The sequence below is a fragment of the Cherax quadricarinatus genome, unplaced genomic scaffold (assembly GCF_038502225.1).
Source record: "Cherax quadricarinatus isolate ZL_2023a unplaced genomic scaffold, ASM3850222v1 Contig923, whole genome shotgun sequence".
NCBI lineage: Eukaryota > Metazoa > Arthropoda > Malacostraca > Decapoda > Parastacidae > Cherax > Cherax quadricarinatus.
In genome coordinates, this window is record NW_027195949.1 from 55,001 (window position 1) to 80,567 (window position 25,567).

The following is a 25,567-nucleotide window of genomic DNA, read 5'->3' on the forward strand; positions in this document are numbered from 1 at the left end:
TGTGGCCATTCCAAGACCCTGAGGACCTCACCAAGACTTTGGGGACCCTTCCAAGGCCCTCCCAGCTGGCATACAACAGTACCAGCTAGCATACAACACTACCAGCTAGCATACAACAGTACCAGCTAGCATACAACACTACCAGCTAGCATACAACAGTACCAGCTAGCATACAACACTACCAGCTAGCATACAACAGTACCAGCTAGCATACAACACTACCAGCTAGCATACAACACTACCAGCTAGCATACAACACTACCAGCTAGCATACAACACTACCAGCTAGCATACAACACTACCATCTAGCATACAACACGACCATCTAGCATACAACACGACCATCTAGCATACAACACTACCAGCTAGCATACAACACTACCAGCTAGCATACACTACCAGCTAGCATACAAAACTACCAGCTAGCATACAACAGTACCAGCTAGCATACAACAGTACCAGCTAGCATACAACACTACCAGCTAGCATACAACACTACCAGCTAGCATACAACACTACCAGCTAGCATACAACACTACCAGCTAGCATACAACACTACCATCTAGCATACAACACTACCAGCTAGCATACAACACGACCATCTAGCATACCACGACCATCTAGCATACAACACGAATCTAGCATACAACACGACCAGCTAGCATACAACACTACCAGCTAGCATACACTACCAGCTAGCATACAACACTACCAGCTAGCATACAATAGTACCAGCTAGCATAACACCACCAGCTAGCATACAACAGTACCGGCTAGCATAACACTACCAGCTAGCATACAACACTACCAGCTAGCATACAACACTACCAGCTAGCATACAATAGTACCAGCTAGCATAACACTACAGCTAGCATACAACAGTACCAGCTAGCATAACAATACCAGCTAGTACCAGCTAGCATAACACTACCAGCTAGCATACACCAGCTAGCATACCAGCTAGCATACAACACTACCAGCTAGCATAGAACACTACCAGCTAGCACTACCAGCTAGCATACAACAGTACCAGCTAGCATACAACACTATCAGCTAGCATACAACACTACCAGCTAGCATACAACACTACCAGCTAGCATACAACACTACCAGCTAGCATACAACACTACCAGCTAGCATACAACACTACCAGCTAGCATTTAACACTACCATCTAGCATACAACACGACCATCTAGCATACAACACGACCATCTAGCATACAACACTACCAGCTAGCATACAACACTACCAGCTAGCATACACTACCAGCTAGCATACAAAACTACCAGCTAGCAGACAACACTACCAGCTAGCATACAACAGTACCAGCTAGCATACAACACTACCAGCTAGCATACAACACTACCAGCTAGCATACAACACTACCAGCTAGCATACAACACTACCATCTAGCATACAACACTACCATCTAGCATACAACACGACCATCTAGCATACAACACGACCATCTAGCATACAACACGACCATCTAGCATACAACACGACCAGCTAGCATACAACACTACCAGCTAGCATACACTACCAGCTAGCATACAAAACTACCAGCTAGCATACAATAGTACCAGCTAGCATAACACTACCAGCTAGCATACAACAGTACCAGCTAGCATAACACTACCAGCTAGCATACAACACTACCAGCTAGCATACAACACTACCAGCTAGCATACAATAGTACCAGCTAGCATAACACTACCAGCTAGCATACAACAGTACCAGCTAGCATAACAATACCAGCTAGCATACACTACCAGCTAGCATACAACACTACCAGCTAGCATACAATAGTACCAGCTAGCATAACACCACCAGCTAGCATACAACAGTACCGGCTAGCATAACACTACCAGCTAGCATACAACACTACCAGCTAGCATACAACACTACCAGCTAGCATACAACACTACCAGCTAGCATACAACACAACTACCATGCAACAGCACCAGCTAGCATAAAACAACTAGCATACAAAAGTACCAGCTAGCATACAACACAACTAGCATACAACACTACCAGCTAGCATACAATAGTACCAGCTAGCATAACACCACCAGCTAGCATACAACAGTACCAGCTAGCATACACTACCAGCTAGCATACAACACTACCAGCTAGCATACACTACCAGCTAGCATACAACACTACCAGCTAGCATACAACAGTACCAGCTAGCACGAAACACTACCAGCTAGCATACAACAACTACCATGCAATAGTACCAGCTAGCATACAACACAACTAGCACACAACAGTACCAGCTAGCATACAACACAACTAGCATACAACAGTACCAGATAGCATACAACAACTAGCATACAACAGTACCAGCTAGCATACAACACAACTAGCATACAACAGTACCAGCTAGCACACAACACTACCAGCTAGCATACAACACTACCAGCTAGCACACAACACTACCAGCTAGAATACAACACTACCAGCTAGCATACAACACTACCAGCTAGCATACAACACTACCAGCTAGCATACAACACTACCAGCTAGCATACAACACTACCAGCTAGCATACAAAATTACCAGCTAGCATAACACTACCAGCTAGCATACAACAGTACCAGCTAGCATAACACTACCAGCTAGCATACAACAGTACCAGCTAGCATACAACTGTACCAGCTAGCATAAAACACTACTAGCTAGCATACAACACTACCAGCTAGCATACAACACTACCAGCTAGCAAACACTACCAGCTAGCATACAACACAACTACCATGCAACAGTACCAGCTAGCATAAAACTAGCATACAACAGTACCAGCTAGCATACAACAGTACCAGCTAGCATACAACTAGCATACAACAGTACCAGCTAGCATACACACAACTAGCATACAACAGTACCAGCTAGCATACAACAGTACCAGCTAGCATACAACAACTAGCATACAACAGTACCAGCTAGCATACAACACAACTAGCATACAACAGTACCAGCCAGCATACAACAGTACCAGCTAGCATACAACACAACTAGCATACAACAGTACCAGCCAGCATACAACAGTACTAGCTAGCATACAACACAACTAGCATACAACAGTACCAGATAGCATACAACACAACTAGCATACAACAGTACCAGCTAGCATATAACTAGCATACAACAGTACCAACTAGCATACAACAACTAGCATACAACAGTACCAGCTAGCATATAACACAACTAGCATACAACAGTACCAGCGAGCATATAACTAGCATACAACAGTACCAGCTAGCATATAACTAGCATACAACAGTACCAGCTAGCATATAACTAGCATACAACAGTACCAGCTAGCATACAACACAACTAGCATACAACATTACCAGCTAGCATATAACACAACTAGCATACAACAGTACCAGCTAGCACATAACTAGCATACAACAGTACCAGCTAGCATACAACACAACTAGCATACAACAGTACCAGCTAGCATATAACTAGCATACAACATTACCAGCTAGCATATAACTAGCATACAACAGTACCAGCTAGCATATAACTAGCATACAACAGTTCCAGCTAGCATATAACTAGCATACAACAGTACCAGCTAGCATATAACACAACTAGCATACAACAGTACCAGCTAGCATATAACTAGCATACAACAGTACCAGCTAGCATATAACTAGCATACAACAGTACCAGCTAGCATACAACAGTACCAGCTAGCATATAACTAGCATACAACAGTACCAGCTAGCATATAACTAGCATACAACAGTACCAGCTAGCATATAACTAGCATACAACAGTACCAGCTAGCATATAACTAGCATACAACAGTACCAGCTAGCGTACAACACAACTAGCATACAACAGTATCAGCTAGCATATAACTAGCATACAACAGTACCAGCTAGCATACAACACAACTAGCATACAACAGTACCAGCCAGCATACAACAACTAGCATACAACAGTACCAGCTAGCATACAACACAACTAGCATACAACAGTACCAGCTAGCATACAACTAGTATACAACAGTACCAGCTAGCATACAACACAACTAGCATACAACAGTACCAGCTAGCATACAACAGTACCAGCTAGCATACAACAGTACCAGCTAGCATACAACTAGCATACAACAGTACCAGCTAGCATACAACACAACTAGCATACAACAGTACCAGCTAGCATACAACAGTACCAGCTAGCATATAACTAGCATACAACAGTACCAGCTAGCATATAACTAGCATACAACAGTACCAGCTAGCATACAACACAACTAGCATACAAAAGTACCAGCTAGTATACAACACAACTAGCATACATCAGTACCAGCTAGCATATAACTAGCATACAACAGTACCAACTAGCATACAACTAGCATACAACAGTACCAGCTAGCATACAACAGTACCAGCTAGCATACAACAGTACCAGCTAGCATATAACTAGCATACAACAGTACCAGCTAGCATACAACAGTACCAGCTAGCATACAACAGTACCAGCTAGCATATAACTAGCATATAACAGTACCAGCTAGCATATAACTAGCATACAACAGTACCAGCTAGCATACAACACAACTAGCATACAACACAACTAGCATACAACACAACTAGCATACAACAGTACCAGCTAGCATACAACACAACTAGCATACAACAGCACCAGCTAGCATACAACAGTACCAGCTAGCATACAACTAGCATACAACAGTACCAGCTAGCATACAACACAACTAGCATACAACAGTACCAGCTAGCATACAACAGTACCAGCTAGCATATAACTAGCATACAACAGTACCAGCTAGCATACAACAGTACCGTTAAAACGTCAGACGGTCACAGAACTTGTATAACAGGGACCAGTCTGGTCCCACAATACCTGGTACAAGGCAGACTGGTGGACCGGTCCACCGTTGCTTCAAGCTGGCCCGGGACACACTGGCGCCAAGCTTACCCCATCAATAGAGTGCAAAGGTGACAGAGGTACACACAGACACACTATAACAATGTTTCGCCCCAAGGTCACTTTAACCCTTTAGAAAGAGCAAAACGTCGTTCAACATACTGGAAATACACTATACTGAGGTATACGCTAGTATTACACTGACATATCTGAGGTATACTGGGATGGTGGTGTAGCCAGTTCGGGATGAGAATGGAGAGGATGCTGGATGCTGGAGTGGTTGTATCCAGACCTGGATGAGGATAGAGAGGATGCTGGATGCTGGGGTGGTTGTATCCGGACCTGGATGAGGATAGAGAGGATGCTGGAGTGGTTGTATCCAGACCTGGATGAGGATAGAGAGGATGCTGGAGTGGTTGTATCCAGACCTGGATGAGGATAGAGAGGATGCTGGATGCTGGGGTGGTTGTATCCAGACCTGGATGAGGATAGAGAGGATGCTGGAGTGGTTGTATCCAGACCTGGATGAGGATAGAGAGGATGCTGGATGCTGGGGTGGTTGTATCCAGACCTGGATGAGGATAGAGAGGATGCTGGATGCTGGAGTTGTTGTATCCAGACCTGGATGAGGATAGAGAGGATGCTGGATGCTGGGGTGGTTGTATCCGGACCTGGATGAGGATAGAGAGGATGCTGGATGCTGGGGTGGTTGTATCCAGACCTGGATGAGGATAGAGAGGATGCTGGATGCTGGGGTGGTTGTATCCAGACCTGGATGAGGATAGAGAGGATGCTGGATGCTGGGGTGGTTGTATCCAGACCTGGATGAGGATAGAGAGGATGCTGGATGCTGGGGTGGTTGTATCCAGACCTGGATGAGGATAGAGAGGATGCTGGATGCTGGGGTGGTTGTATCCAGACCTGGATGAGAATAGAGGGGATGCTGGAGTGGTTGTTTCCAGACCTGGGTGAGAATAGAGGGGATGCTGGATGCTGGGAACAATGGTTCTCCAGATGAGATATAAATCTATCCTTTCATTATTCAAAATACGACTTCCGGCTCCTCAGTCATGATAGTAGGTGGTCAGTCCCTTAGTCATGATAGTAGGTGGTCAGTCCCTTAGTCATGATAGTAGGTGGTCAGTCCCTTAGTCATGATAGTAGGTGGTCAGTACCTCAGTCATGATAATAGGTGGTCAGTACCTGAGTCATGATAGTAGGTGGTCAGTCCCTCAGTCATGATAGTAGGTGGTCAGTCCCTCAGTCATGATAGTAGGTGGTCAGTACCTCAGTCATGATAGTAGGTGGTCAGTCCCTCAGTCATGACAGTAGGTGGTCAGTACCTCAGTCATGATAGTCGGTGGTCAGTACCTCAGTCATGATAGTAGGTGGTCAGTACCTCAGTCATGATAGTAGGTGGTCAGTACCTCAGTCATGATAGTAGGTGGTCAGTCCCTCAGTCATGATAGTAGGTGGTCAGTACCTCAGTCATGATAGTAGGTGGTCAGTACCTCAGTCATGATAGTAGGTGGTCAGTACCTCAGTCATGCTAGTAGTACCTCAGTCATGATAGTAGGTGGTCAGTACCTCAGTCATGATAGTAGGTGGTCAGTACCTCAGTCATGATAGTAGGTGGTCAGTCCCTCAGTCATGATAGTAGGTGGTCAGTACCTCAGTCATGATAGTAGGTGGTCAGTACCTCAGTCATGATAGTAGGTGGTCAGTACCTCAGTCATGATAGTAGGTGGTCAGTCCCTCAGTCATGATAGTAGGTGGTCAGTCCCTCAGTCATGATAGTAGGTGGTCAGTACCTCAGTCATGATAGTAGGTGGTCAGTCCCTCAGTCATGATAGTAGGTGGTCAGTCCCTCAGTCATGATAGTAGGTGGTCAGTCCCTCAGTCATGATAGTAGGTGGTCAGTCCCTCAGTCATGATAGTAGGTGGTCAGTACCTCAGTCATGATAGTAGGTGGTCAGTACCTCAGTCATGATAGTAGGTGGTCAGTACCTCAGTCATGATAGTAGGTGGTCAGTACCTCAGTCATGATAGTAGGTGGTCAGTACCTCAGTCATGATAGTAGGTGGTCAGTCCCACCAATACATAGTTACTGTTACCTCTACAACTCAACTCCCTCTTCCGACCTGTCGACAAGTCTCGTTATTCTCTCGTTTAGTAGAGAGGGAGAATGGTAGGTAGAGGGAGGAGGTGGGAAGGGAAGGGTGGGGGGAAAGAGAGAGGGGGAAGTATGGGAGGGAGGGTATAGGAAGGAACAGGAAGCCAGCAGGACAGACGCCCATCCTGGGAACCCGGCTTACAGCCGTCATAATACTGAGAGAAGGGCAGGATGAGGGGCAGGGAGGGCAGGATGAGGGGCAGGATGCAGGGAGGGCAGGATGAGGGGTAGGGAGGGCAGGATGAGGGGCAGGGAGGGCAGGATGAGGGGCATGGAGGGCAGGATGAGAGGCAGGGAGGGCTGGTTGTGGGGCAGGGAGGGCAGGATGAGGGGTAGGGAGGGCAGGATGAGGGGCATGGAGGGCAGGATGAGAGGCAGGGAGGGCAGGATGAGAGGCAGGGAGGGCAGGATGAGGGGCAGGGAGGGCAGGATGACGGGCAGGGAGGGCAGGATGAGGGGCAGGGAGGGCAGGATGAGGGGAAGGGAGGGCATGAGGGGCAGGGAGGGCAGCATGAGAGGCAGGGGGGCAGGATGACGGGCAGGGAGGACAGGATGAGGGGCAGGGAGGGCAGGATGATACAGGGGGGCAGGATGAGGGGCAGGGAGGGCAGAATGAGGAGCATGGAGGGCAGCATGAGAGGCAGGGAGGCAGGATGAGGGGCATGGAGGGCAGGATGAGCGGCAGGGGGCAAGATGAGAGGCAGGGAGGGCAGGATGAGCGGCAGGGGGCAGGATGAGAGGCAGGGAGGGCAGGATGAGGGACGGGGGCAGTATGAGGCAGGGAGGGCAGGATGAGGGGCAGGGGGCAGGATGAGGGGCATGGAGGGCAGAATGAGAGGCAGGGAGGGCAGGATGAGGGGTAGGGAGGGCAGGATGAGGGGCAGGGAGGGCAGCATGAGGGGGCATGGAGGGCAGCATCAGAGGCAGGGGGGCAGGATGACGGGCAGGGAGGGCAGGATGAGGGGCAGGGAGGGCAGGATGAGACAGGGAGGGCAGGATGAGAGACAGGGAGGGCAGGGAGGGCAGAATGAGGGGTAGGGAGGGCAGGATGAGGGGCAGGGAGGGCAGCATGAGGGGGCAGGGGGGCAGGATGACGGGCAGGGAGGGCAGGATGAGGGGCAGGGAGGTCAGGATGAGAGACAGGGAGGGCAGGATGAGGGGCAGGATGAGAGGCAGGGAGGGCAGGATGAGGGGCAGGGGGCAGGATGTGGGGCAGGGAGGGCAGGATGAGGGGAAGGGAGGGCAGGATGAGGGGCAGGGAGGGCAGGATGAGGGGCAGGGAGGGCAGGATGAGGGGCAGGGAGGGCAGGATGAGGGGCAGGGAGGGCAGGATGAGGGGCAGGGAGGGCAGGATGAGGGGCAGGGAGGGCAGGATGAGCGGAAGGGAGGGCTGGATTTGGGGCAGGGAGGTCAGGATGAGGGGCAGGGAGGGCAGGATGAGGGGCAGGGAGGGCAGCATGAGTCAATCTACCATCGTAAGAGTACTCTAATCCACCTGTTAAGTAAATACCCACCTCTATCACCCACTACAGTCAGTGGGTACAGCACCACCTGTATCCCCACTACAGTCACCTAGGTAGTGGATAAAACACCGCTTGTATCATACAAACTCCACACATTACCGTTGTGCAACGGTAAACAGGAGGGATAAATGGAAAAGATGGATGGTCACTGTATCCAGGGGCGATGGGTCACATAGGGATGGTCACACAAAAACATGGCAGGTCACTAGGATAGTTACCTATCCCATCCCCCTGATGCTAGGTAGGTTCAACTCACACTCTCCCCGTCTGTAACAACCAGAGCTGGACTCCCCCCCACACACACACACTGAACAAGACCATTCCTGGAATACAACTGGTAATCCGACATCCGGTATTCCAAGATTCAGTCCCAGACTCTTCCAGACCCTCAAAGGCCCTTCCATGAAGCTTAGTACTGTGGAATCCAGTACTAAATATTTCAGGATTCGGTCCCAGACCTTCCAGACCCTCCCAGGAAGCCTAGAACTGGAGAATCCAGTACTAAATATTCCAGGATTCGGTCCCAGACCTTCCAGGAAGCCTAGAAGTGGGGGAATCCAGTACTAAATATTCCAGGATTCGGGCCCAGACCTTCCAGGAAGCCTAGAAGTGGGGGAATCCAGTACTAAATATTCCAGGATTCGGTCCCAGACCTTCCAGGACCCTTCCAGGAAGCCTGGAAATGGGGAATCCAGTACGAAATATTCCAGGATTCGGTCGCAGACCTTCCAGACCCTCCAAGACCTTCCAGGAAGTCTGGCTCCCTCACGTCTCTCAGACTTTCTCAACTACCCGCCCCGGGGGGAGAAGCGCTAAACCCGCAGGGGTCAAACAGCGCCCCTGCGGGTAGTGGGAGGGGGTAACAGGTGGTAGTCGGGTCTGATCCGAGGAGAGGGAGCAGCTCAAACCCCCTGGATCAAAAGCCGTTCCCCAGCATCAAGGCAGTTATCACACAGGCATTTACAGAACAATTTACACCATCTGGCGTACGTATTTACATCTGGTGTACGTGTTTACACCTCAATTTACACCATCTGGCGTACGTGTTTACATCTGATGTACGTATTTACACCTTCTGTACGTGTTTACACCTCAATTTACACCATCTGGCGTACGTGTTTACATCTGGTGTACGTATTTACACCTGTACGTGTTTACACCTCAATTTACACCATCTGGCGTACGTGTTTACATCTGATGTACGTATTTACACCTTCTGTACGTGTTTACACCTCAATTTACACCATCTGGCGTACGTGTTTACATCTGATGTACGTATTTACACCTTCTGTACGTGTTTACACCACAATTTACACCATTTTCATCACCGTAAAACACACAACATTTACACTGACGTCACTCAGTGTTGAACTGTAAATCATTTTCCAATTTACAATTCTTTTCTACCACGGTAAAAAAAAAATTATTTTCCAATTTTTTTTTCAAAAGGGTAAAGATCTTTTACGATTTTCTTCCAAAATTGTAAAAAAAATTTTTTACAACTTACGATTTCAAATTAATAATTATCATTTACAAGGAAGAGTCGAGGGAGACTGGCAAAGTCCCTTCCAATTATTACCCAGAATTATCAATTTTAAGTAACACACGATTATTAAATGATAATTATAACAATTAGATCACACTGAATTATTAAAGAAATAATAATAATTATTATAATCATAATTCAGGCCTATAATCTGAGTTATTTTTACAATAAGTTAGTTTTAACGTCTATTAACACACGTACAGGGGTTAAAAAGTAACTCAGAGCGTTGCTTAACACACGTTCGACACTTTCCCGACAGTAGCTACTGTCCCGGAGTGCTACTTGCGGTAAATCGTGCACAAACAGACGTTAAAAACCGACGTATAAATAACACGTCCGGCCTGGCGGGGCACCAGTCCCCGTCTGAGACAACCCTGCAACCACCGCTGCCGACACTCACTACCAAACTGTCGTACTGCATCTCACCTTCCCAACCAGGTATTAATTCACCGATGATGATAATGATAATAATAATAATAATAATAATAATAATAATAATAATAATAATAATAATGAGTTATAATTATGACCGCATTAATAATGAATAGTAATACTAATAACAGCAGTAATAACAATAGTAATAATAATAATAGCAATAATAATAATAGTAATAACAGAAATAATAACAGTAATAATAATAGTAAAAATAGCAAAAATAGTAATAATAGTAATAATAAGAGTAATAATAGTAATAATATTGGTAATAATAATAGAACAGAGAAATAGACATCATGTTAAGATATTTAGAGAGGAGGTGTGAAGGATTAGCTCGTACGTCAGGCAGGACTGTCTGACCTTATAACCAGAGGTCAACACCAGTACTGCTACTTACCAGTACTGCTACTTACCAGTACTGCTACTTACCAGTACTGCTACTTACCAGTACTGCTACTTACCAATTGCTGCTGCTTCCCGGTGGCTGCTGCTTACGAATGCTGCTGCTTACCAGTGCCGCGCTTCTTACCCGGTACTGCTGCTTGCCGGTGCTGCTGCCCAGTGCTGCTACTTAACCTGCTTACTGCTGCTCCCAGTGCCGCTGCTTGCCAGTGCTGCTGCTTACCAGTGCCGCTGCTTCCCAGTGCCGCTACTTACCGGTGCTGCTGCTTGCCGGTGCTGCTGCTTGCAGTGCTGCTGCCTTCCAGTGCCGCTGCTTACCAGTGCTGCTGCTTACCAGTGCTGCTGCACCAGTGCCTGCTTGCTTACCGGTGCTGCACTTCCCAGTGCTGCTGCTTACCGGTACTGCTGCTTGCCAGTACCGCTGCTTACAGGTGCTGCTGCTTGCAGTGCTGCTGCTTCCCAGTGCCGCTACTTACCAGTACTGCTGCTTCCCACGTGCCGCTACTTGCAGTGCTGCTGCTTACCAGTGCTGCTGCTTACCAGTGCTGCTGCTTGCCAGTGCCGCTGCTTACCGGTGCTGCTGCTTGCCGGTGCTGCTACTTACCGGTGTTGCTGCTTGCCACCGGTGCTGCTGCATTGGTGCTGCTGGCCCTTGTGCCGCTACTTGCCGGTGCTGCTGCTTCCCAGTGCCGCTGCTTACCAGTGCTGCTGCTTTACCAGTGCTGCTTGCACCAGTGCTGCTGCTTACCAGTGCCGCTGCTTACCAGTGCTGCTAGCACCAGTGCTGCTGCTTACCAGCTGCCGCTGCTTGCGGTGCTGCTGCTTCCCCGGTGCTGCTAACTTGCCAGTGCTGCTGCTTGCCGGGTGCCGCTGCGCGGTGCTGCTGCTTGCCAGTGCTGCTGCACCAGGTGCCGCTGCACCGGTGCTGCTGCTTCCCAGTGCTGCTGCTTCAGGTGCTGCTGCTTACCAGTACCGCTGCTTGCCAGTGCTGCTGCTTGCCAGTGCTGCTGCTTCCCGAGTGCCGCTGCGCCAGTGCTGCTGCTTCCCTGCCGCTGCTTGCCCGGTGCTGCTGCTTACCAGTGCTGCTGCTTACCGAGTGCTGCTGCTTACCGGTGCCGCTGCTTGCCAGTGCTGCTGCTTGCCGGGTGCTGCTTGCTTGCCGGTGTTGCTGTTACCGGTGCTGCTGCTTACCAGTGCTGCTGCTTCCCCAGGTGCCGCTGCTTGCAGTGCTGCTGCTTCCCGGTGCCGCTGCTTATCAGTGCTGCTGCTTGCCAGTGCTGCTGCTTACCAGTACTGCTAGCTTACCGGTGTAGCCTGCTTGCCTTGGTTGCTGCTGCTTGCAGTGCTGCTGCTTGCCAGTGCTGCTGCTTACCGTGCTGCTGCTTACCGGAACTGCTGCTTGCAGTGCTGCTGCTTGCCAGGAACTGCTGCTTGCCGGACTGCTGCTTGCCGGTGCTGCTGCTTGCCAGTGCTGCTGCTTACCAGTGCCGCTGCTTGCCAGGTGTTGCTGCTTCCCAGTGCCGCTGCTTGCCAGTGCTGCTGCTTCCCGTGCTGCTGCTTCCCGATGCTGCTGCTTGCCAGTGCTGCTGCCTCAGTACTGCTACTTACCAGTGTTGCTACTTCCCAGTACCGCTACTTACCAGTACTGCTACTTACCAGTACTGCTACTTACCAGTACTGCTACTTACCAGTACTGCTACTTACCAGTACTGCTACTTACCAGTACTGCTACTTACCAGTACTGCTACTTACCAGTACTGCTACTTACCAGTACTGCTACTTACCAGTACTGCTACTTACCAGTACTGCTACTTACCAGTACTGCTGCCACCACTGCTGCTGCCAGTGCCGCTGCTTACCGGTGTTGCTGCTTCCCAGTGCCACCTGCTTACCAGTGCTGCTGCTTACCAGTGCTGCTGCTTCCCAGTACCTGCTGCTTCCCAGTGCTGCTGCTTCCCGATGCTGCTGCTTACCAGGTGTTGCTGCTTCCCAGGTGCCGCTGCTTACCGGTGCTGCTGCACCAGTGCTGCTGCTTCCCGGTGCTGCTGCACCAGTGCTGCTGCTTCCCAGTGCTGCTGCTTACCGGTGCTGCTGCCGCAGTGCTGCTGCTTTACCAGTGCTGCTGCTTCCCAGTCCGCTGCTTACCGGGACTGCTGCGCGTGCCTGCTGCTTCCCAAGGTGCTGCTGCTTCCCAGTGCTGCTGCCAGGTGTTGCTGCTTCCCAGTGCCGCTAACTTACCAGTGCTGCTGCTTACCGGTGCTGCTGCTTAGTGCTGCTGCTTGCCAGTGCCAACTGCTTCCATGCTGCTACTTACCAGTGCTGCTGCTTACGGTGCTGCTCGCTTCCCAGTGTTGCTGCTACCCAGTGTTGCTGCCCACCGGTGCTGCTGCTTCCAGTGCTGCTGCTTACCGTACCGCTGCTTACCGGTGCTGCTGCTTGCAACACCTGCTGATTACAGTGCTGCTGCTTTGCCAGTGCCGCTGCTTACCGGTGCTGCTGCTTCCCACGATGCTGCTTTGCAGTGCTGCTACTTACCGGTGTTGCTGCCCCACTTCCCAGAACTGCTACTTATCTTCCTCCCAGTACTGCTACTTACCTACTTCTCAGTACTGCTACTTACCTACTTCCCAGTGTTGTTACTTCCCTGTACTGCTACTTACCTACTTCTCAGTACTGCTACTGCCCTACTTCCCAACTTCCCACAACACCAGTACTGCTACTGCCCTACTTCCAAGTGCTGCTATTTCCCTACTTTCCAGTCCTACTTCCCTACTTCCTAGTGCTGTTACTTCCCAGTGTTGCTACTTCTCTACTTCCCAACGCTGCTGCTTCCCTACTTCCCAGTATTGCTACTTCCTTACTTCCCAAGGCTGCTACTTTCCTACTTCCCAGTATTGCTACTTACTTCCTAAGGCTGCTACTTCCCTACTTCCCAGTACTGCTACTTACCTACTTCCCAGTACTGCTACTTACCTACTTCCCAGTACTGCTACTTACCTACTTACCTAGTTCCCAGTGCTGCTACTTCCCAGTACTGCTACTTACCTACTTCCCAGTACTGCTACTTTCCAGTACTGCTACTTACGTACTTCCCAGTACTGCTACTTACCTGCTTCCCAATACTGGTACTTACTTCCCATTACTGCTACTTACCTACTTCCCAGTGCTGCTACTTCCCATTACTGCTACTTACCTACTTCCCAGTACTGTTACTTACCTACTTCCAAGAGCTGCTACTTACCAGTACTGCAACTTACCTACTTCCCAGTACTGCTACTTACCTACTTCCCAGTACTGCTACTTACCTACTTCCCAGTGCTGCTACTTACCAGTACTGCTACTTACCTACTTCCCAGTACTGCTACTTACCTACTTCCCAGAACTGCTACTTATCTTCCTCCCAGTACTGCTACTTACCTACTTCTCAGTACTGCTACTTACCTACTTCCCAGTGTTGCTACTTCCCTGTACTGCTACTTACCTACTTCTCAGTACTGCTACTGCCCTACTTCCCAACTTCCCACAACACCAGTACTGCTACTGCCCTACTTCCAAGTGCTGCTATTTCCCTACTTTCCAGTCCTACTTCCCTACTTCCTAGTGCTGTTACTTCCCAGTGTTGCTACTTCTCTACTTCCCAACGCTGCTGCTTCCCTACTTCCCAGTATTGCTACTTCCTTACTTCCAAAGGCTGCTACTTTCCTACTTCCCAGTATTGCTACTTACTTCCTAAGGCTGCTACTTCCCTACTTCCCAGTGTTCCTACTTCCCTACTTCCCAAGACTGCTACTTCCCAACTTCCCAGTGTTGCTACTTCCCTACTTCCCGGTGTTGCTACTTCCCTACTTTCCAGGACTGTTGCTTCCCTACTTCCCGGTGTTGCTACTTCCCTACTTCCCAAGACTGCTACTTCCCAACTTCCCAGTGTTGCTACTTCCCTACTTCCCAGTGTTGCTACTTCCCTACTTCCCGGTGTTGCTACTTCCCTACTTTCCAGGACTGTTGCTTCCCTACTTCCCGGTGTTGCTACTTCCCTACTTCCCGGTGTTGCTAGTTCCCTACTTCCCGGTGTTGCTACTTCCCAACTTACCGGTGTTGCTACTTCCCTACTTCCCGGTGTTGCTACTTCCCTACTTTCCAGGACTGTTGCTTCCCTACTTCCCGGTGTTGCTACTTCCCAACTTCCCAGTGTTGCTACTTTCCTACTTCCCAGTGTTGCTACTTCCCTACTTCCCAGAGTTGCTACTTCTCTACTTCTCAGTGTTGCTACTTCCCTACTTCCCAGTGTTGCTACTTCCCTACTTACCGGTGTTGCTATTTCCCTACTACCCAAGGCTGCTACTTCCCTACTTCCCGGTGTTGCTACTTCCCTACTTCCCAAGACTGCTCCTTCCCTACTTCCCGGTGTTGCTACTTTCCTACTTCCCAGTGTTGCTACTTCCCTACTTCCCAAGACTGCACTTTCCCTACTTCCCGGTGTTGCTACTTCCCAACTTTCCGGTGTTGCTACTTCCCTACTTTCCGGTGTTGCTACTTCCCTACTTCCCGGTGTTGCTACTTACCTACTTCCCGGTGTTGCTACTTACCTACTTCCCGGTGTTGCTACTTCCCTATTTCCCAAGGCTGCTACTTCCCTACTTCCCAGTGCTGCTACTTCCCTACTTCCCAAGGCTGCTACTTCCCTACTTCCCAGTGTTCCTACTTCCCGGTGTTGCTACTTCCCTACTTCCCGGTGTTGCTACTTCCCTACTTCCCGGTGTTGCTACTTCCCTACTTCCCGGTGTTGCTACTTTCCTACTTCCCGGTGTTGCTACTTCCCTATTTCCCAAGGCTGCTACTTCCCTACTTCCCAGTGCTACTTCCCTACTTCCCGGTGCTGCTACTTCCCTACTTCCCAAGACTGCTACTTCTCTACTTCCCGGTGTTGCTACTTCCCTACTTCCCAAGACTGCTACTTCCCTAATTCCCAGTGTTGTTACTTCCCTACTTCCCAGTATTGCTACTTCCCTACTTCCCAGTGTTGCTACTTCCCTACTTCCCGGTGTTGCTACTTTCCTACTTCCCGGTGTTGCTACTTCCCTATTTCCCGGTGTTGCTACTTCCCTATTTCCCAAGGCTGCTACTTCCATACTTCCCAGTGCTACTTCCCTACTTCCCGGTGCTGCTACTTCCCTACTTCCCAAGACTTCCTACTTTCCTACTTCCCGGTGTTGCTACTTCCCTACTTCCCAAGACTGCTACTTCTCTACTTTCCGGTGTTGCTACTTCCCTACTTCCCAAGACTTCCTACTTTCCTACTTCCCGGTGTTGCTACTTCCCTACTTACCAAGACTGCTACTTCCCTACTTCCCGGTGTTGCTACTTCCCTACTTCCCGGTGTTGCTACTTCCCTACTTCCCAAGACTTCCTACTTTCCTACTTCCCGGTGTTGCTACTTCCCTACTTCCCAAGACTGCTACTTCTCTACTTCCCGGTGTTGTTACTTCCCTACTTCCCAAGACTGCTACTTCCCTACTTCCCAGTGTTGCTACTTCCCTACTTCCCGGTGTTGCTACTTCCCTAATTCCCAAGGCTGCTACTTCCCTAATTCCCAGTGTTGCTACTTCCCTACTTCCCAGTATTGCTACTTCCCTACTTCCCGGTGTTGCTACTTTCCTACTTCCCGGTGTTGTTACTTCCCTACTTCCCGGTGTTGCTACTTCCCTACTTCCCAAGGCTGCTACATTCCTAATTCCCAGTGTTGCTACTTCCCTAATTCCCAGTGTTGCTACTTCCCTACTTCCCAGTGTTGCTACTTCCCTACTTCCTAGTGTTGCTACTTCCCTACTTCCCATGGCTGCTACTTCCCTACTTCTCGGTGTTTCTACTTCCCTACTTCCCAAGCCTGCTGCTTCCCAACTTTCCGGTGTTGCTACTTCCCTACTTCCCGGTGTTGCTACTTCCCTACTTCCCAGTGTTGCTACTTCCCTACTTCCCAAGACTGCTACTTCCCTACTTCCCAGTGTTGCTACTTCCCTACTTCCCAAGGCTGCTATTTCCCTACTTCCCAGTGTTGCTACTTCCCTACTTCCCAGTGTTGCTACTTCCCTACTTCCCAGTGTTGCTACTTCCCTACTTCCCAGTGTTGCTACTTCCCTACTTCCCGGTGTTGCTACTTCCCTACTTCCTAGTGTTGCTACTTTCCTACTTCCCAGTGTTGCTACTTCCCTACTTCCCGGTGTTGCTACTTCCCTAATTCCCAGTGTTGCTACTTCCCTACTTCCCAGTGTTGCTACTTCCCTACTTATTAGTGTTGCTACTTCCCTACTTCCCAGTGTTGCTACTTCCCTAATTCCCAGTGTTGCTACTTCCCTACTTCCCAGTGTTGCTACTTCTCTACTTCCCAGTGTTGCTACTTCCCTACTTCCCAGTGTTGCTACTTTTTTACTTCCCAGTGTTGCTACTTCCCTACTTCCCAGTGTTGCTACTTCCCTACTTCCGAGTGTTGCTACTTCCCTACTTCCCAGTGTTGCTACTTCCCTACTTCCTAGTGTTGCTACTTCCCTACTTCCCAGTGTTGCTACTTCCCTACTTCCCAGTGTTGCTACTTCCCTACTTCCCAGTGTTGCTACTTCCCTACCTCCCAGTGTTGCTACTTCCCTACCTCCCAGTGTTGCTACTTCCCTACTTCCCAGTGTTGCTACTTCCCTACTTCCCAGTGTTGCTACTTCCCTACTTCCCAGTGTTGCTACTTCCCTACTTCCCAGTGTTGCTACTTCCCTACTTCCTAGTGTTGCTACTTCCCTACTTCCCAGTGTTGCTACTTCCCTACTTCCTAGTGTTGCTACTTCCCTACTTCCCAGTGTTGCTACTTCCCTACTTCCTAGTGTTGCTACTTCCCTACTTCCCAGTGTTGCTACTTCCCTACTTCCCAGTGTTGCTACTTCCCTACTTCCCAGTGTTGCTACTTCCCTACTTCCTAGTGTTGCTACTTCCCTACTTCCCAGTGTTGCTACTTCCCTACTTCCTAGTGTTGCTACTTCCCTACTTCCCAGTGTTGCTACTTCCCTACTTCCCAGTGTTGCTACTTCCCTACTTCCCAGTGTTGCTACTTCCCTACTTCCCAGTGTTGCTACTTCCCTACTTCCCAGTGTTGCTACTTCCCTACTTCCCAGTGTTGCTACTTCCCTACTTCCTAGTGTTGCTACTTCCCTACTTCCCAGTGTTGCTACTTACCTACTTCCCAGTGTTGCTACTTCCCTACTTCCCAGTGTTGCTACTTCCCTACTTCCCAGTGTTGCTACTTCTCTACTTCCCAGTGTTGCTACTTCCCTACTTCCCAGTGTTGCTACTTCCCTACTTCCTAGTGTTGCTACTTCCCTACTTCCTAGTGTTGCTACTTCCCTACTTCCCAGTGTTGCTACTTCCCTACTACTTCCTAGTGTTGCTACTTCCCTACTTCCCAGTGTTGCTACTTCCCTACTTCCTAGTGTTGCTACTTCCCTACTTCCCAGTGTTGCTACTTCACTACTTCCCAGTGTTGCTACTTCCCTACTTCCCAGTGTTGCTACTTCCCTACTTCCCAGTGTTGCTACTTCCCTACTTCCCAGTGTTGCTACTTCCCTACTTCCCAGTGTTGCTACTTCCCTACTTCCCAGTGTTGCTACTTCCCTACTTCCCAGTGTTGCTACTTCCCTACTTCCCAGTGTTGCTACTTCCCTACTTCCCAGTGTTGCTACTTCCCTACTTCCCAGTGTTGCTACTTCCCTACTTCCCAGTGTTGCTACTTCCCTACTTCCCAGTGTTGCTACTTCCCTACTTCCCAGTGTTGCTACTTCCCTACTTCCCAGTGTTGCTACTTCCCTACTTTCCAGTGTTGCTACTTCCCTACTTCCCAGTGTTGCTACTTCCCTACTTCCTAGTGTTGCTACTTCCCTACTTCCCAGTGTTGCTACTTACCCTAGTGTTGCTACTTCCCTACTTCCGAGTGTTGCTACTTCCCTACTTCCCAGTGCTGCTACTTCCCTACTTCCTAGTGTTGCTACTTCCCTACTTCCCAGTGTTGCTACTTCCCAGTGTTGCTACTTCCCTACTTCCCAGTGTTGCTACTTCCCTACTTCCCAGTGTTGCTACTTCCCTACTTCCCAGTGTTGCTACTTCCCTACTTCCTAGTGTTGCTACTTCCCTACTTCCTAGTGTTGCTAATTCCCTACTTCCCGGTGTTGCTACTTCCCTACCTCCCTATGTGTCTACTTCCCTACCTCCCTACTTCCCTATGTGTCTACTTCCCTACTTCCAGTGTTGCTACTTCCCTACTTCCCAGTGTTGCTACTTCAGTGTTGCCTACTTCCCTAGTGTTGCTACTTCCCTACTTCCTAGTGTTGCTACTTCCCTACTTCCCTATGTGTCTACTTCCCTACTTCCCTATGTGTCTACTTCCCTACCTCCCTATGTGTCTACTTCCCTACCTCCCTATGTGTCTACTTCCCTACCTCCCTATGTGTCTACTTCCCTACTTCCCTATGTGTCTACTTCCCTACCTCCCAGTGTTGCTACTTCCCTACTTCCTAGTGTTGCTACTTCCCTACTTCTCAGTGTTGCTACTTCCCTACTTCCCAGTGTTGCTACTTCCCTACTTCCTAGTGTTGCTACTTCCCTACTTCCCAGTGTTGCTACTTCCCTACTTCCCAGTGTTGCTACTTCCCTACTTCCTAGTGTTGCTACTTCCCTACTTCCTAGTGTTGCTACTTCCCTACTTCCCAGTGTTGCTACTTCCCTACTTCCTAGTGTTGCTACTTCCCTACTTCCCAGTGTTGCTACTTCCCTACTTCCTAGTGTTGCTACTTCCCTACTTCCCAGTGTTGCTACTTCCCTACTTCCTAGTGTTGCTACTTCCCTACTTCCCAGTGTTGCTACTTCCCTACTTCCTAGTGTTGCTACTTCCCTACTTCCCAGTGTTGCTACTTCCCTACTTCCCAGTGTTGCTACTTCCCTACTTCCTAGTGTTGCTACTTCCCAGTGTTGCTACTTCCCTAGTGTTGCTACTTCCCTACTTCCCAGTGTTGCTACTTCCTTAGTGTTGCTACTTCCCTACTTCTCAGTGTTGCTACTTCCCTACTTCCCAGTGTTGCTACTTCCCTACTTCCTAGTGTTGCTACTTCCCTACTTCCTAGTGTTGCTACTTCCCTACTTCAGTGTTGCTACTTCCCTAATTCCCAGTGTTGCTACTTCCCTACTTCCTAGTGTTGCTACTTCCCTACTTCCAGTGTTGCTACTTCCCTACTTCCCAGTGTTGCTACTTCTACTTCCCAGTGTTGCTACTTCCCTACCCAGTGTTGCTACTTCCCTACTTCCTAGTGTTGCTACTTCCCTACTTCCCAGTGTTGCTACTTCCTTACTTCCTAGTGTTGCTACTACCCTACTTCCTACTTCCTAGTGTTGCTACTTCCCTACTTCCCAGTGTTGCTACTTCCCTACTTCCCCTTAGTGTTGCTACTTCCCTACTTCTCAGTGTTGCTACTTCCCTACTTCCCAGTGTTGCTACTTCCCTACTTCCCAGTGTTGCTACTTCCCTACTTCCTAGTGTTGCTACTTCCCTACTTCTCAGTGTTGCTACTTCCCTACTTCCCAGTGTTGCTACTTCCCTACTTCTCAGTGTTGCTACTTCCCTACTTCCCAGTGTTGCTACTTCCCTACTTCCCAGTGTTGCTACTTCCCTACTTCCTAGTGTTGCTACTTCCCTACTTCCCAGTGTTGCTACTTCCCTACTTCCTAGTGTTGCTACTTCCCTACTTCCCAGTGTTGCTACTTCCCTACTTCCCAGTGTTGCTACTTCCCTACTTCCTAGTGTTGCTACTTCCCTACTTCCCAGTGTTGCTACTTCCCTACTTCCTAGTGTTGCTACTTCCCTACTTCCCAGTGTTGCTACTTCCCTACTTCCTAGTGTTGCTACTTCCCTACTTCCCAGTGTTGCTACTTCCCTACTTCCTAGTGTTGCTACTTCCCTACTTCCCAGTGTTGCTACTTCCCTACTTCCTAGTGTTGCTACTTCCCTACTTCCCAGTGTTGCTACTTCCCTACTTCCCAGTGTTGCTACTTCCCTACTTCCCAGTGTTGCTACTTCCCTACTTCCCAGTGTTGCTACTTCCCTACTTCCCAGTGTTGCTACTTCCCTACTTCCCAGTGTTGCTACTTCCCTACTTCCCAGTGTTGCTACTTCCCTACTTCCCAGTGTTGCTACTTCCCTACTTCCCAGTGTTGCTACTTCCCTACTTCCCAGTGTTGCTACTTCCCTACTTCCCAGTGTTGCTACTTCCCTACTTCCCAGTGTTGCTACTTCCCTACTTCCCAGTGTTGCTACGTCCCGACTTCCCAGTGTTTCTACTTCCCTACTTCCCAGTGTTGCTACTTCCCTACTTCCCAGTGTTGCTACTTACCTACTTCCCAGTGTTGCTACTTCCCTACTTCCCAGTGTTGCTACTTCCCTACTTCCCCTACTTCCCCTACTTTACTTCCCAGTGTTGCTACTTCCCTACTTCCTAGTGTTGCTACTTCCCTACTTCTCAGTGTTGCTACTTCCCTACATCCCAGTGTTGCTACTTCCCTACTTCCCAGTGTTGCTACTTCCCTACTTCCCAGTGTTGCTACTTCCCTACTTCCCAGTGTTGCTACTTCCCTACCTCCCAGTGTTGCTACTTCCCTACTTCCCAGTGTTGCTACTTCCCAGTGTTGCTACTTCCCAGTGTTGCTACTTCCCTACTTCCCAGTGTTGCTACTTCCCTACTTCCCAGTGTTGCTACTTCCCTACTTCCCAGTGTTGCTACTTCCCTACTTCCCAGTGTTGCTACTTCCCTACTTCCCAGTGTTGCTACTTCCCTACTTCCCAGTGTTGCTACTTCCCAGTGTTGCTACTTCCCTACTTCCCAGTGTTGCTACTTCCCTACTTCCCAGTGTTGCTACTTCCCTACTTCCCAGTGTTGCTACTTCCCTACTTCCCAGTGTTGCTACTTCCCAGTGTTGCTACTTCCCTACTTCCCAGTGTTGCTACTTCCCTACTTCCCAGTGTTGCTACTTCCCTACTTCCCAGTGTTGCTACTTCCCTACTTCCCAGTGTTGCTACTTCCCTACTTCCCAGTGTTGCTACTTCCCTACTTCCCAGTGTTGCTACTTCCCTACTTCCCAGTGTTGCTACTTCCCTACTTCCCAGTGTTGCTACTTCCCTACTTCCCAGTGTTGCTACTTCCCTACTTCCCAGTGTTGCTACTTCCCTACTTCCCAGTGTTGCTACTTCCCTACTTCCCAGTGTTGCTACTTTCCTACTTCCCAGTGTTGCTACTTCCCTACTTCCTAGTGTTGCTACTTCCCTACTTCCCAGTGTTGCTACTTCCCTACTTCCTAGTGTTGCTACTTCCCTACTTCCCAGTGTTGCTACTTCCCTACTTCCCAGTGTTGCTACTTCCCTACTTCCCAGTGTTGCTACTTCCCTACTTCCCAGTGTTGCTACTTCCCTACCTCCCAGTGTTGCTACTTCCCTACTTCCCAGTGTTGCTACTTCCCAGTGTTGCTACTTCCCAGTGTTGCTACTTCCCTACTTCCCAGTGTTGCTACTTCCCTACTTCCCAGTGTTGCTACTTCCCAGTGTTGCTACTTACTTCCAGTGTTGCTACTTCCCTACTTCCCAGTGTTGCTACTTCCCTACTTCCCAGTGTTGCTATTTCCCTACTTCCCAGTGTTGCTACTTCCCTACTTCCCAGTGTTGCTACTTCCCTACTTCCGTGTTGCTACTTCCCTACTTCCCAGTGTTGCTACTTCCCTACTTCCCAGTGTTGCTACTTCCCTACTTCCCAGTGTTGCTACTTCCCTACTTCCCTCAGTGTTGCTACTTCCCTACTTCCCAGTGTTGCTACTTCCCTACTTCCCAGTGTTGCTACTTCCCTACTTCCGTGTTGCTACTTCCCTACTTCCCAGTGTTGCTACTTCCCTACTTCCCAGTGTTGCTACTTCCCTACTTCCCAGTGTTGCTACTTCCCTACTTCCCAGTGTTGCTACTTCCCTACTTCCTAGTGTTGCTACTTCCCTACTTCCCAGTGTTGCTACTTCCCTACTTCCCAGTGTTGCTACTTCCCTCCTTCCCAGTGTTGCTACTTCCCTACTTCCAGTGTTGCTACTTCCCTACTTCCCAGTGTTGCTACTTCCCTACTTCCCAGTGTTGCTACTTCCCTACTTCCCAGTGTTGCTACTTCCCTACTTCCTCAGTGTTGCTACTTCCCTACTTCCGAGTGTTGCTACTTCCCTACTTCCCAGTGTTGCTACTTCCCTACTTCCCAGTGTTGCTACTTCCCTACTTCCCAGTGTTGCTACTTCCCTACTTCCCAGTGTTGCTACTTCCCAGTGTTGCTACTTCCCTACTTCTCAGTGTTGCTACTTCCCTACTTCCCAGTGTTGCTACTTCCCTACTTCCCAGTGTTGCTACTTCCCAGTGTTGCTACTTCCCTACTTCTCAGTGTTGCTACTTCCCTACTTCCCAGTGTTGCTACTTCCCTACTTCCCAGTGTTGCTACTTCCCTACTTCCCAGTGTTGCTACTTCCCTACTTCCCAGTGTTGCTACTTCCCTACTTCCCAGTGTTGCTACTTCCCTACTTCCCAGTGTTGCTACTTCCCTACTTCCCAGTGTTGCTACTTCCCTACTTCCCAGTGTTGCTACTTCCCTACTTCCCAGTGTTGCTACTTCCCTACTTCCCAGTGTTGCTACTTCCCTACTTCCCAGTGTTGCTACTTCCCTACTTCCCAGTGTTGCTACTTCCCTACTTCCCAGTGTTGCTACTTCCCTACTTCCCAGTGTTGCTACTTCCCTACTTCCCAGTGTTGCTACTTCCCTACTTCCCAGTGTTGCTACTTCCCTACTTCCCAGTGTTGCTACTTCCCTACTTCCCAGTGTTGCTACTTCCCTACTTCCCAGTGTTGCTACTTCCCTACTTCCCAGTGTTGCTACTTCCCTACTTCTCAGTGTTGCTACTTCCCTACTTCCCAGTGTTGCTACTTCCCTACTTCCCAGTGTTGCTACTTCCCTACTTCCCAGTGTTGCTACTTCCCTACTTCCCAGTGTTGCTACTTCCCTACTTCCCAGTGTTGCTACTTCCCTACTTCCTAGTGTTGCTACTTCCCTACTTCCCAGTGTTGCTACTTCCCAGTGTTGCTACTTCCCAGTGTTGCTACTTCCCTACTTCTCAGTGTTGCTACTTCCCTACTTCCCAGTGTTGCTACTTCCCTACTTCCCAGTGTTGCTACTTCCCTACTTCCCAGTGTTGCTACTTCCCTACTTCCCAGTGTTGCTACTTCCCTACTTCCCAGTGTTGCTACTTCCCTACTTCCTAGTGTTGCTACTTCCCAGTGTTGCTACTTCCCTACTTCCCAGTGTTGCTACTTCCCTACTTCTCAGCGTTGCTACTTCCCTACTTCTCAGTGTTGCTACTTCCCTACTTCCCAGTGTTGCTACTTCCCTACTTCCCAGTGTTGCTACTTCCCTACTTCCCAGTGTTGCTACTTCCCTACTTCCCAGTGTTGCTACTTCCCTACTTCCTAGTGTTGTTTCTTCCCAGTGTTGCTACTTCCCTACTTCCCAGTGTTGCTACTTCCCTACTTCTCAGTGTTGCTACTTCCCTACTTCCCAGTGTTGCTACTTCCCTACTTCCCAGTGTTGCTACTTCCCTACTTCCCAGTGTTGCTACTTCCCTACTTCCCAGTGTTGCTACTTCCCTACTTCCTAGTGTTGCTACTTCCCTACTTCCCAGTGTTGCTACTTCCCTACTTCCCAGTGTTGCTACTTCCCTACTTCCCAGTGTTGCTACTTCCCTACTTCCCAGTGTTGCTACTTCCCTACTTCCCAGTGTTGCTACTTCCCTACTTCCCAGTGTTGCTACTTCCCTACTTCCCAGTGTTGCTACTTCCCTACTTCCCAGTGTTGCTACTTCCCTACTTCCCAGTGTTGCTACTTCCCTACTTCCCAGTGTTGCTACTTCCCTACTTCCCAGTGTTGCTACTTCCCTACTTCCCAGTGTTGCTACTTCCCTACTTCCCAGTGTTGCTACTTCCCTACTTCCCAGTGTTGCTACTTCCCTACTTCCCAGTGTTGCTACTTCCCTACTTCCCAGTGTTGCTACTTCCCTACTTCCCAGTGTTGCTACTTCCCCCCTCCCACCCTTCTCTCCCTCCCACCCCTTCTCTCCTCTCCCACCCTCTCCCTCCTCCCTTCTCTCTCTCCCACCCTTCTCTCCTCCCCTCCCTTCTCTCCCTCCACCCTTCTCTCCCTCCACCTTCTCTCCTCCACCCTTCTCTCTCTCCCACCCTTCTACTCCTCACCTTCTCTCCTCCCACCCTTCTCTCCTCCCACCCTTCTCTCTCTCCACCCTTCTCTCCTCCCACCCTTCTCCTCCACCCTTCTCCTCCCTCCCACCCTTCTCTCTCTCCCACCCTTCTCTCCCTCCCTCCTTCTCTCTCTCCCTCTCTCCCTCCTCCTTCTCTCCCTCCCTCCCTTCTCTCCCTCCACCCTTCTCTCCTCCCACTCTCTCACCCTTCTCTCTCTCCCACCCTTCTCTCCTCC

General features: G+C 49.5%; 1 long non-coding RNA gene across 1 annotated transcript in view; it reads right to left on the bottom strand.

Annotated features, from left to right (window-relative positions):
* Positions 1 to 10,528, bottom strand: part of LOC138851538 (uncharacterized) — a 58,798-nt gene extending 48,270 nt beyond the window's left edge. The window contains exon 1 of the long non-coding RNA XR_011391271.1: positions 10,391 to 10,528. This is a non-coding gene — a long non-coding RNA (uncharacterized lncRNA). The remainder of the gene's footprint in view (positions 1 to 10,390) is intronic.
* Positions 10,529 to 25,567: the final 15,039 nt, after the last annotated feature.